Raw genomic sequence first — 14,158 nt, forward strand, 5'->3', positions numbered from 1 at the left:
TCAACGATCTTTCAAAAAATTTTTCCGAAACCGAGGGCATGGAGTGTGAATTTTTTGAAACGGCTGACGATGTGCCTAATCCTGAAGATCTTGATTCATCCAAAAACAATTTAATGATCTTTGACGATTTGCAACTTACCAAACAAAACAAATGTGAAAAATATTACATCCGAGGAAGGCACTCTAACGTCGACTGCTTTTACCTCGCTCAAAATTATTTCATGCTCCCAAGACAAACGATCAGAGAAAACACCAATTTTATCTGTCTCTTTCCTCAAGACTTAAAAAACATTAACCACATTTATCAAGACCACGTTTCGAGTGATATGGAAAAAAAAGAGTTTGAAAAGTTTTGCAGACATTGTTGGTCTGAACCTCACGGATTTGCGGTGATTGATTTGTCGTCAAAAAAGGACAATGGAAAATATCGAAGCGGATTTGACACTTTTTATTTTCCAAAAGAAACCATTTAAATATGTCTGAATCCGAAGAATCTAAAATTTCACTTGTGAAATTCCATGAATCCGAAGGATTTAAAAAAAAATGTTACATAATAAAAAAATGTCAGGCATAACCATCGACGTGGACGGAAGTTCCAACGTAATCATAACAGAATTTTTAGACAAAATCGTTTTTGACAAAGGAAAAACTTATGAAATGGCTTTTCTAGGGCTTGAGACGTACAACAGCTTTCCAAACATCATCAGCAAAAACAATTCTTTCCGGTATAGCATGAACAACGGAAGGAATTGGGAAAATGTCACCATTCCAGACGGGAGCTACGACATTAAAGACATCAACAATTATTTACAAAAGGTCGTCTCAAACACAATAAAAAATTATGCGTCTCAAAGCGCTAGCTACGTCACAGCAAATAAAATCAGCTACTCTCCCGATAACATAAAAATCGGACCCAATTTAAACACTTTAAAATCAACCATCACACTTGGAATGAATTATTTGATGGATTTGAATGTGGAAAACAGCATCGCCTCAGTTTTAGGATTTACAAAAAGACAATTGGATCCTAATTCCGAATATGAGTCTGACGATATTGTTAGAATTTCAAGCATCAACACGATCAGAATCCTCAACAACGTCATCGGGTCTGCTTACGTCAACGGATCCCAACTCAATTGCATCTACTCTTTTTATCCAGCTGTTGGTCCTGGTTTTAAAATCATCGAAAGACCAACTCATTTGACTTACCTCCCTATCAAAGTCCCAGAAATTTCCACAATGATCACTCGCGTTGTCGATCAAAATGGAAATTTGGTTGATTTTCGTGGAGAGGAGATTACGATCCGTTATCACATTCGAGAAGTGAAATAAATATTTTTTCTCACATTTAAAAATGAGCAAATATGTTAGTGTTAAATTAAATGTGTCTCAGGGACAGATTGAAAAAATAAAAAAATCAATGATAGCAGGTAAACCTGTGAGCATCCGTATTTCAAAAGATGATTTTAACGGAAACGACGTTTTACTTGTAACACAAAATCAACATCGAAAACTTTTGGACGCTCTCCATCGAGGAGTTGGAGTCACCATTAAAATGAGCAAAACCCAATTGGAACATAACGCAAATGTGAAAGGAGGATTTATTGGAGCTCTTCTACCTTTATTGGGTATGTTGGGTAGTACACTTGCAACAAGAGTAGTTCCAGCTCTTGCCACCGGATTGTTGGCAGGTGTAGGATCTTCTGCAGGTTCTGCTATGGTTGATAAAATTGCAGGAAGAGGTATCGTTTATTTGAAAAAGAATGGAAATGGAATGAAAATGGGAACGCACAGAGGAAACGGATTATTTTTAACACCCTGGCCTAAAGGAGGATCATTCAAAGACGGAGTTTACGTTAAAAGCGGAAGAGGATATGAATCTATCGGAGCTGGTTTGCTTCTCGGACCAAACTCTCCATTCTCAAGCATCCCTTTTTTAAATTTAATTTTGTAAATTATACAGTGAAAAAAACTTTTTTAAAATGACTTAAATAAATTTTTTCTTGTTATAAAAATGAGTATTACAGAACAAGAAGAATTTGAGGAATTCCTTTACAGCGAACTACAGGAAATAAACACTTTTGACCCAGAATTACACAGAATAGCCATACAATTCCACGATGATAATCACAAAAAAAGAATTGATGAAAATTATATTAATAAAATTAAAAAATTAAATACCTTACCCATTCATACCAATACTAAACTCTTACTAAAACATGGATTTGAAGAACAACGGCAAAAACAACATGCACAAAGAATTAGAGAAACGCGAAGAGAAAAATATAAACATCTTTTTCCATACTTGAACTACTACAAAGAATAAATTAAGTCATTCACAACCTTTTTTTCATAATTACATCTCATTATGAAAATGCACAAAAATGACAATGAGTCTGCGCAAAAATGTCAATGAGTCTGCGCAAAAATGTCAATGAGCCAGAACCTGATATGGCATTTTTTCTATAGAAAATGGAAATGAGCCAGAACCCGCTTTTTATAGTAGTACGAGGTCATTACGAATTTTGCTATGAATAAAGCCCGGAGAGTAAACTTCTCTTGAAGCATTAAATATCTATTACATTTAAAACTTACAGTTACTTGCAATATAAATTAAGCCCTCAGAATTCAGTAAAAAAAGATTAGCATTTGGACAGTACTCAAACTTTTTTTTGGATTCGGTTGATATGATAGGGCGCAAGTGAAATTTTGACCCCGGGCGTCATTAAGGATCGCGGCGGGCCTGTATATATGTATTTAAATTAGTAAAAAATATTTATCTGACTTTTTTTATTAATTCATTACTGCACTGTTTTTAAGTTTATTTGTATATGTAAATTCAACAAGTAGGGTTGCCAGATTTCTTCTCTAAAAAAACCGGACACTTTCTCATACATCAGACCCCCCCCCCCCCCCAACATTCTTCGTGAAAATCCATTTTGTTTCATTTGGAGAGCTAAAGATGGAATAATATATATATATATACTAATACTACAATACATTTTATGAGGATATACAAGGAATAATGAGCGGAGGGACCCCCTACTTTTTTCTAAATTTTAATAATAAAATATGAAAAGATATATAGAAACTTTTGTGACGTCACTTCAGCTCGAATTTGATAAAAGTTATCAAAGTTAAAAGTACTTTTACCATTACTTTTATACTGCAATACGATACTAATTTTCAATTTTAGTTTGAAAATCGTAACTTTTTAAAAACAAGCCTTGAAGTAAATTAGTACAGAAAAGTACATTTACTTTTACTTTTACACTACAATACTAATTTTTAATTTCTTTTTTAGTTTTTAATAGTGCTATTATACATCCTAACTGCTTCTAATATATTTTATTTTTTACTTTCATAGTTAAATTTAATGTTAGTCTCGACTGCTTTTAGTAGTTTCTTTTTTTTTTTTAAATTCCAAAAAACTAAAAATTTAACAGTTTTTAATAAATTTTTGTTTGTGTTTATTTTATCATTTACATAAACTTTCAATACTCCAATAAAAATTCTAAAATTTGAACGTTTGAAAATTTAATTCCTTTGCGTTTAATATAATTAAACATAACTAAAAACTTTCACTTATAATAAACAGAATTTATTATTTTTAAAAAATAAAAAATTCTTTATTATTTTTAAAAAATGATAAATTCTGGCTATTTTTTTTTGAAAATAATGCGTAAACAATCAAATGAAGAAAAACAGATTTTCCATAAGTTTGAAAAAACCAGACATTTACAAGTCCGGTATTTATTTTTGTTTTTTACTGGGCAGATTATTGAAATAATGGACTGTCCGGAGGGATAAACATGAATATTCAAAAATGGATTGATATCACAATCTATAACTTTTTCAACAGCTTTTTAGCATTATTCTTTAGATGTCTTACATTAATAATTGGAGAGCCCAGAATCAAGAAATCAATTATTTAATTAATGATGCTCTGCGAAATGATTCTGATGACAATGTACAATTTGTTAAGAATGAAGTTGAATCTCTTCGTTCTGAGTCAGCTAACAGTAGTAATTGATCATTATTTATTATTATTAATAAATATCATTATTATTTTGTTAGGGTGTGACCCTAATATAATAATGATGATAAAATAATAACCGGTTGGTACAGTTAAGGGATCTAAGTTTGTGAATGACTTTGTAAATAAGAGGGTAGACTTTAGAATACATATTAAAATATAAGACTTTTGTTATGTGTTATTAATGTTGTTTTGTTAAGTTATTTGTCATCCTAATAAAAAAATAATTCAATACATCCCTCAAATCATATCAAATCAACAACCATAAAAACTGGGGTTTAAAAATTAGGGTGAATAGTCATAAAAATTCTTTCTTGTTAGTATAATTTAAAATTATTAACAAATTGTATAACAAAAATATCTGTTTTTATACTATTTACAGTAAAACAAGCAACAAGATAAAAAGTAAAACGTAATATCAATAGTATCTTAATGCTTTTCTTTTTGGTTGCTTGTCTTTCAAGAGATGGTGGGATTAAATTAAAAGAAAATATTAACAACATGTTAGAAAGGTAATATTATGATGCTTTTGTGGGGATTGATAGCACTGAGTAAACATTAAATGTGCAACATATAACAAACACAAAAATTTGTCAAAGCTTATTAATGGTAGAATAACTTTAAGTTTATAAAGTTTTATTTGTCTATGCTATTGTAGTTCATGGTGTTAATTTTTTTAACAATTTCTTTTATGCAGGCTAAAAAAATGGCTATTTATGAGTTATTTCAAAGTATATTTTGAGTTTTTGAAAAAATATTTTTTTACCTTGCATCAGCAGAAACATTTTAAAAAAGTCAGTTCTCACTGGTTATCAATTATTTGGAGACCTGAGTGTGCTACTGACATGCATATTTGATAATTAAGAATATTTATTTATCAATATATTTTGATGATGATATGGATACAACCAATAAAATGACTGCAATATCCCCCGTACATCGATGGCCGGCTGAACATATCATATTGGGAAATAGGCTCCCTCCACAACAAAGAACTCAAATATATATACTCTTAAAATTATTTTTTCATCATTTTTAAATTTTTTCTTTCTTTTTATAGTCTGATGTCGCACAAAGTTATGGCTTGTTTTAATATGAAAGAGACTAAACGCAAAAAAAAAAAAAAAAAAGATGTTCAGGATGAACAAAGTTTTGAAAAGTTAAAAGTTTATAAGCTTATCATTGGGCGTCTCCAGAAAGATCCTGATGCAAAAGAGAAAGTTGTTTTTTGCAATGAATGCTTTTACGCCAGAAAATGTGCTATATTTTAATTGTATTTATTATGTTGGTTTAACATTGCTCTACCACATAATGACATCGTCTTTACATCAGTAATCTGACGTCGTTCCGATGTTGGTTTAACATCGCTCAACGTTGAATGACATCGGAATGCTGACGCCACCCGGTGTCTTTTTTTCGACGTCGCTCAACCTTTCCATTTCCAACGTAAATCCGACACCGATCCGACGTCAGCTCCGATATCGATCCGACGTTATTCCGACGTCGCTTTGCCCACTGGGAAAGTAAGCATCGGTATTTTGATTTTCCTTTATTAAGAAATAATAAAATGAAAATGCGAATAAATGACAAACTTCTATAGCAGTCATTTAAAATAAATCGAGTTTAAAACAAATTTTATATTTTGAAAAATTGGTAAGAATCAAGAAAAAAAATTGGGACGCCTCACACATTTTATTTTGTCTTGTTTTGTTTCATTTTGTCTGTTGTTTTATTTTTTCTCAACCATTTTTGACATGAAATTTTTCTGTTTTCAACGCAAAAAGTGTTTTCAATTAACAAACTGCAAAATATTCAGTTTTGTTAGTTATTTAAAACAATTGAATGCAACTGCTTTAAATAACTATTTAATGAGTTTTGGCATGCCGTGAATGAGTTTTGGGCAGGTTTCCCTAAAAACAGAGTCCCGTACCCATCATTTATCAGTGCTTCGATTAGCGTGACTGTGTTGGTTGGCTTATACTCATTTGGTGAATTTCCAAGTCATGAATGAAAAGAAATTGTCTTTATGAAGGGTGTGACAGATTTGACGGTGTGACAGGGACTCCTTCCTTCTAAATATTTCACCACCGTTCGGTAAAGTGTTTTAACATGTGTTGAAGCAACGTTTTACCCAAAATTTTTATTTACTTGTGCTGATTCATTTTGCCATAACCAATATAAAGACGTTTAATGCTATTTACTGACACCACAGAATGAAACTGGTAACCTAACTTGAGCTGATATTACTGTGAGAACTCTTCTTCCTGAAGGCAACGAACATAATATTATTTGTCAAACACAATCTCAAAAACAGATTCCTATTGAAACAAACCTAGAAATATTAATTATCAATAAATAAGAGCGAAGTGTAAAAAATATAATCATAGATGTTCAATATACTGTGGAGTGTCTATGCTGATGAATTGACGGTAAGTAGTAACTGGCAACAAGAAAATTCGTTCAATAGCCTTTATAACTTAGCATTTTAAAGATAGTATGAGCCATGTCAAATATAAGTATCAAAAAAGAGTAACAATAAAATAAAGAGTATGAAGCAGATTTATGTCATTCGACTAAACTTGTTCCAATTAGTAGCAGTTCAATAATGATGGTCCTTCGGCGCATTGGAGACGATTGACACTTTGCTTTATTGACACCAGTAGCTTCTTCATCGGGAAAAAAAAAAACAGAAACCAACAAACCCTTACTTGATGAGATGACGCATGATACAAGAGGTAGAAACCCTGGTTTACCTAAATCACGAAGAATTTAAAATTGCTGTTAAATCACTAAAATCAAATAAAACTCCAACCACCGACGAAAATCCTTTCAGTGAACAATGTTTTTTCTGAAATAAGTAAACCAACTTTTCAATTATTTAATTAATCAATTTAAACTGCTGTAGCACCAAATAAATTAATAATAGAAAAAAGTTCAAATCAATCTTCAAAATTTATGTTCTTTAATTTGGTTTATACTTACTATAGTAAAAAATCATAAAGCTTTTATTTGGCTTTTTCTGATGCAAAATTTTTATAATAAATAAGTTGGTTAAAATTCACTTTTTTTCAACCCTTCCAAAAGTTGTGTAAATACAGTCGAGATGAAAAAAGTAATATTTAGACTGAAAAAGTAAGTCATTAAGAAGATATTGTACTTGAAAACCATACTTTAAAACAACATTTTTAGTCACGTGAAATGAAACTTGTTTATGTGCAGTCTATTCTTTAAGAAGAAGTTTTCTTCATGCGCAAGAGGCAATTGCCTTATTAGGTATTTTGAAAATAAATATGTAAGCAGCAACAATTGTAGGCCTGAATGTTTTTAGTTATGTAAGGTAACTGTTTTTTCCCAGAGAATTGAAGTTTGTATTATTTGTTCTGCTCAAAAAAGTCGTTTTCCAGAAAATAGAAAATATTTTTAAAATTGGAATGAAAAACGTTTTTATGTGCTGTAAAAATTTTTAAAAACTGTCATTTCCAGTAAATTTAAATTTGAATTTCTCTTGTAAATTAAATAGTTGGATTTTTTATATTTTGAGTCTGGGGTGCATAGAACTTTCATCTTTGTATAAGTCATTTTCTCAGCACAGCTCCAAGTAGTATCTCGCAATTTTGTACAAATATGTAACCTTTATGAAAACGCTAAAAATTTACCAAAGCGTTTTTGCTAAAATATGAAATACGATATTATATTTTATTTATTTATGTTTATAATAAATCTAATCTTCCTTGTATTCAATCCCGTGTGGTCTAGTGGCTAGGATCCGGCGCTCTCACCGCCGTGGCCGGGGTTCGATTCCCCGCACGGGAGTACCTATACCATTTTAAAAATTTTGTATCATAAGGCTTTTTAGTTAAAAACGACGATGTATACCAAAGTGACACGTATGACTGTTTTTCGTGGGACTGTTCTTAAATTTATTGTTATCAAAAGCCGATAGAAGGGTTCATGCAGCAACAACCGATAAAAGATTTAAGTGTAAATATTATAATATGTATATTATTACATTTATTGTTAAGTATGTATTGTTAAAGATGAACTTTAATCTCTAATAAAAGTATCTGACTCGTTTACCTCTATTTCCTTGTTTAAACAGTTTGTAAAACCCACGCGGTTTGTTGTCTATTTCAATGTTTAGTCAAAATAAGTGAATAAGTAAAAAAGTATACACTGTAGAATATGAATAAGTGAAGAATTATACACTGTAGAGACCTCTATGTAGTAATTACCTCAAAGCCCTCGGAAACAATGACGTTCGTTCTAATTTCATTTTCGATGTTCGTCAATTTTTAAAGTTTCTTTCACCGATTTGTTATCACAAAATACTTTTAAAAATTTTAATGCTGTCATAATTAGGGAATGTTAATCGTATCTTTTTAAAAGCTGAATTCAGATGTCTTTGAGACATCTCATATCAATCATATGTGAAACATCTGCATATTAGATGTCTTCGAGGCAACTCAAATTAGCAATCTTAAAGACGGCTACCAAATTAACTGTAATAGAATATCGTATCCGCCTAGAATATCGTATCCGCCTAGAATATCGTATCCGCCATTAGAAAATGGAAAACACAGATCCGATTTAGAATTATAGTGTTTAGAAGTGCACGATATTCTATTACATAATACCTTGTAAACGTCTGAATTCAAATGTATTTGAGGCATCTCAAACTAGTCATCTGTGAGACTACTACCTATCAGATGTCTTCGAGATAACTCATACCAGTAGTTTTCAAGATTGCTAATTGGCTGTAAAAAGGTTATCGAACTGTTTCCAACTCTGCCCTCATTGTTGCGTATCCAAAAAAAGAACCTTTCGTTGAAAGGAAAAAGTGAACGTTGGAAATTTGGAAACCAAGAAAGTGTATTTTAAACATAGATCAGATGTTAGATAATCATCTAACGATCGTTATTGCGTGAAACTTTAACAAATGTTATAAACCAAACTAAAAATTTAGTATAATAATAATATTAATATATTCACTCTACTTATAATGCTGTATTGAGCACTCTTACTGAAAATGTTAAGATAATTTCTACAATACTATATATATATATATATATATATATATATATATATATATATATATATATATATATATATATATATATATATTTTAATATATGAACATCAATAAACACGAATTCTCTCAATACTAATTTTTTATTTTATCTAAGAAATTTTCGCTAGATTATTGATACTAGCATCTTCAGCTTTAATTACAAATAATTAATTTAATTAAATTACAAACAAACGGTAACTTCACTTTTTAATGGCTTCTTTAAAGTTCGCTTTAATTGGGCTTCTTTAATATTACATAGGTATAAAAAATATGGCGTCCAGAATTGCGTTTTTACATATTGACCGTCATCTAAATTCATACCTCGATTTTTTGGTCCGCATTTGTTGAATTAAATTTCGATTGCCTCTCGAACTTTTCTTTCAAATTTTTTGGGTTCTACTTTTAACGTCTTTACTTGATCCCATTTTATATTACATGAACATTTAAATTTATGATGCCCAATTGCAGATTGTTCTAATTTTTCTTCAAAAACATTTTTTTGGTGTTGTTTTGTTCTTGTTGCTATTTTCATTTTTGTTTCGCCGATGAATTTTTGTTTACACTCGCATTCTATTAGGTATACTCCGGGATGGCTATTTGATGGTAGTTTTGTTTTGTTGCGTGAAGTTAGCAAAGATTTAAGATTTGCACTGGATTTAAAGACTGCCCTGTAACCTACTTTCCTAAAGATTTTTTGAAGTTTTGGTGATAATATTGGGATCCACGGTAGTGATAGAGCTGGCATAGTTGCTTCGTTGTTAGATAAAACGATTTCATTATTTGAGTGTCGTTTTTTTATAACAATATTTGCAAGGTCTTGTCATTTCTTCTTTACGTATCCATTTTCAGCAAACACATTTATTTGGAAATCGATTTCTTTATTTAAATATTTTTTAGAGCAAATTGATAAAGCTCTATGAATAAATCCTTTAAATATTCCTTCTAAGATTTTTGGCTCGTGGATTGAATTGGGCTTAACCTGAATATTTGTTATTGCTTTTTTTCGGTGTATGTTAAAATCATAATTACCTTTTTGATTATTTGTTATTTGGATGTCTAAAAAATTGTCAATTTATATCCATCAATTCCTCTGGGAGAGGCTACAAAAGTTCTCCTTGATATGTTAGAGCACTTCCCAAATTTAAATAAACTAACAAAACTAAGCGTTTCAGAAATAAAATCACTAATAGACTGTGTTTATATAAATGTTATTTTTTATGGAATGAAGAAATTCACGAACTTGTAGATTCATGTCCAATAGGACTTTCACTCATGGTAGTACTTGCGGAAGGTTTCCTGCAATTTTTTGAAAATAAAGCAATCAACATTGCGCTTCATTCTAATCAACCGTTAGAAATAAAATCGTTTTTCAGGTACGTAGATGAAAGCCTCGCAAGATTTACAAATAAAGATAATGCGATCCGTTTTCAACAAATATTAAACAGTCAACATCATGCCATCAAATACACAATTGAATTGGAAGATGAAAACAAAAGATTAAATTTTTTAGACATTTAAATAACAAATAATCAAAAAGGTAATTATGATTTAAACATACATTGAAAAAAAGCAATAACAAATATTCAGGCTTAGCCCAATTCAAACCACGACAGTAGTAGGGAAATGCCGATTCTTGGCCATTTATCATTTTTGGTATATTTTTTGCGTGCATTGCGGTTCTGGTTCATTTCAGCTATAATGTAACCATGAATATTTTCTTACTACTTTTTTGCTATTATATTATTTTAAAACTTTTTTGTGGGCGTGATACTTACCTTTTTTTTCAGAAGAATTTCCAACAATTAATCAAGTTAAATCTGTTTCCGTAATGTCCGTGTGCGAATTGAGATAAATGAATTTTTTCTTTTTAAAAAAAATGTTTATTGCTAAAAAAAAACATGCCGTCAAATTGAAAGCTCTTTTTGAACTTTTGTTCAATAACATCAAAACGGTGAGTTTCACCATTGACAAGGAGGGAATTCATCTCAAAACATAAAACCACCATAAATCTCATGGTTGAGATTGATCTTTTTGCTCATCAGTTTGATGAATACGTGTTTGATTTTGAAGAGACGTTGCATATCGGCATTCAGAGTTATATTAGCAAGACGTTTAAAACGACGAAAAACAAAAACACGGTCACGTTTTCCATCGTCAATCCTGGCACTTTGATGATCAACGTAAAAACGTCAGACAAATTTGATTCTGGAAGTGGCCACCGAAAGCGTTCAAAAAATATCTTTGTGTAATCAGCACTTTTTCCTTCCGTCTCAAACGTCCATTCCAGTTTCAAGATTCAGCGACATGTGCAAGATGATTAATCCCATTTCTAAATTTAGCGTGACTCGGGAGAAAGGAATGTTGACATTTTCAAGCACAACTCAAGGAACTTTTGCAGAAAGCTTTAAGTTTGGTGAGGAAGATTTGTCAGACAAAATGCGGGTCCATCGCGTGCAGCGGTCGGAGCAGCTGTTTCGAATTTCAAAAATTGTTTCCTTTTCAAGCGTGATTGACGTGTTTGTTGAAAAGGACAAATCGCTGATGATTTCATCAACCGGGGAAATTGGAATGGTGAAAGTGTATATTCTTTGCAAACGTTTGATTGTTTTCAAAAAATTTATCAATGTTCCTGGAAAAAAATTCTAAAGAATTAAATTTAAAAAGGGGATGCTGGAAAAGAGTGAATTGGGAATTGGAAAATTGAAGAAACATCTGTCATACGTGTAACCAACGACATTATCGGCTCGTCTTATTTAGACGGAAAAAACATAAACGACATTTACTCTTTTTATCCACAGGTTGAACCTGGTTACAAAATTGTTGAAAAACCTTTTCACTTGATATACCTCCCAGTCGTTGTAAGCAAAATTTCAAGAATGGAAACGCAAATTGTGGATCAAAATGGAAACTTGATCGATTTTCATGGATCCAAAGGATCTAAACTTCTTTTTAAATTTTTTATTTGACAAGAATAAAAAATTCAAAGAAAATACACTTTTACCGTCCCCATTTCTCCTGTGGACGAAATCATCAACGGTTTGCCCTTTTCTACAAACACATCCAACACGTTTGAAAAAGAAACTATTTTTGAAACTCGATACAGCTGCTCAGATCGATGCACCAAATGGACCTTCACTTCATCCTCAGTTTCTTCTCCAAACTCCATTGAAAATATCAACACCCCTTTCTCTAAAACCACTCTAAATTCCGATGTCGGCTTTATCATCTTACACATATCGCTAAACCTCGAAGCCGAAATTCTTCTCTTTGACCGAAAAGAATAGCGCTCACTCAAATTCACGTTTTGAACGCTTTCCATCGCCACCTTAATATTATACGCAAACTGGTCTAAAGATCTTACAGCGATTTCCAAACTTCCCGCATTCAAAATCGACAAAGTCAAATCGCTACCACTTTTCACCGTTTTAAACACCTTGCTCATATAACTCTGAATGCCCACATGCAACAGCTCCTCAAAATCAAACACGTACTCGTCAAACTGATTTGCAAAAAGTTCCACTTCAAACATTAAATTTATCGTTGTTTTTGTTTTCACGCAAATTCCTTCTTTGCCAATTCTCAAACACACCATCCTCATACTATTGAACAAAAGATCAAACAACGCTTTCATTTCACCTGCATGCTTTGTTCTCGCTAAAAACATTTTTTTAAAGAAGAAAATAAATTTAAACCATTGCGGTAAGAAATTTTTATGACGCGGGAAGAAATATTTTATAACTCCAACACAAAAAGAAAAATTTTATAATTTCAACACGGAAAGAAAACAAATATTATTTCAGCGCACTTTTTTTTTTGAAAAAAGGTAAGTCAACAAAAAAAACGCATCAAAATTATCAACCTTAAGTATGCAAAAAATGCTCATGGCTCAGAACCCGCATTTCTCTACTACTCCCTAACAAAATTAAAACATATGTTATCTTTGTTAAATGTTAGGAATTTAAAAAAAAATCAACAATTGACCAATTTTACCCCGGCGACCAAAGTTACCCCGGTTGACGGTGCCATTTTGAATACTTTTTTAACAGGCAAACTTTTTTAAAGCCTTACGGCGCACAGTGGAAAATTGTAGAGCAACAGCATATCGTAAATGTTTTTTACTAATGTCGCTACTGTCATTATATTTCAATTTTATTTAATAGTTTAATTGTCAATCATTACTATAATGCAGGAATTTCACATAATTTTATGTAAAAATAAAAGATTTGAAGCCATATTGTTTATTACTTTTGCGGATGTTCATTTCAAACCTGTTCGCTTCATCACTTTAAAAGTTAATTTTCTATAAAACGTTCTAGGAATAAGTATAAAGTATTATACATTTTTGAAAAGCTCATGTTATGGAGATTTTAAGAAAATAAAACATTTTTACTTATATGGTTCAGTTTATGAGTAATTATTTGAAGAATAAATAAATGAAAAAAAATAATATTCTTCAAGTTCACTGAGACTTTTGGTAGTTAACCAAGCTTCCCCACGCTTTACATTTAATGTAGTATTGTAGCCTAGGTGTTTATTTAAAACATGTAAAAGAATGAGTTGCAGAAAGGTGCGGTTTCCAAAATTATCGAGAAAAGAGTGATAAAAGTAAAAAAACAGAAAACCGCTTTTTATCGTGGTTTCAAATTTTGTTCATTTATAACAATAGCTTGGTATATGTTTTTTAATTTATTATCAATTTTTTATTGATACCATGGCATTCTTGTATTTTTGCACTCATTTTGTGGTGAATGTACACTGCCAATATATAAAGAGTTGAAACATTTATATCAGTATAACAAGTTCACAGTGGAAATTAAACCGACTCGTTTGACTATTGAATATTACTTAAGTTACTTTTGTGACTTGTTAAAATGACAGCTTTTAAGTGTTTGAAATGTAAATTATTGCTTTCCTATATTGATGGAGGAAAAGCAGTTGAGGCACTGTCAACAATTTTAAAAGAAAATTATCAAGTTTCTGAGGACAACTTGTGTTTCATCATTAGTGATATTTAAAGGCACATTATTCCGTCTTTTAATAAACGATGGATACTG

General features: G+C 31.1%; 1 long non-coding RNA gene and 1 other non-coding gene across 3 annotated transcripts; one reads left to right on the forward strand and one right to left on the reverse strand.

Annotated features, from left to right (window-relative positions):
* Positions 1–4,492: 4,492 nt before the first annotated feature.
* LOC149883864 (uncharacterized) lies at positions 4,493–6,863 on the reverse strand. 2 transcript variants are annotated; one of them, XR_016455866.1, is made up of 3 exons: positions 6,745–6,863; positions 5,967–6,300; positions 4,493–5,583 (listed from the first exon to the last, which is right to left on the reverse strand). It is a non-coding gene; the product is annotated as an uncharacterized LOC149883864 (long non-coding RNA). The 2 variants fall into 2 exon arrangements; XR_016455867.1 differs by lacking the exon at positions 4,493–5,583 and having other exon boundaries at positions 5,966–6,300.
* A 914-nt stretch (positions 6,864–7,777) lies between these two features.
* Positions 7,778–7,849, forward strand: Trnae-cuc (transfer RNA glutamic acid (anticodon CUC)). Its single transcript has one exon. It is a non-coding gene; the product is annotated as a tRNA-Glu (tRNA).
* The last annotated feature ends 6,309 nt before the right edge of the window (positions 7,850–14,158 follow it).

The sequence above is a fragment of the Hydra viridissima genome, unplaced genomic scaffold (assembly GCF_058129835.1).
Source record: "Hydra viridissima isolate aposymbiotic clone 2 unplaced genomic scaffold, HvirCarnegie_v1 scaffold_9, whole genome shotgun sequence".
In the NCBI taxonomy this organism is placed as follows: Eukaryota; Metazoa; Cnidaria; class Hydrozoa; order Anthoathecata; family Hydridae; genus Hydra; species Hydra viridissima.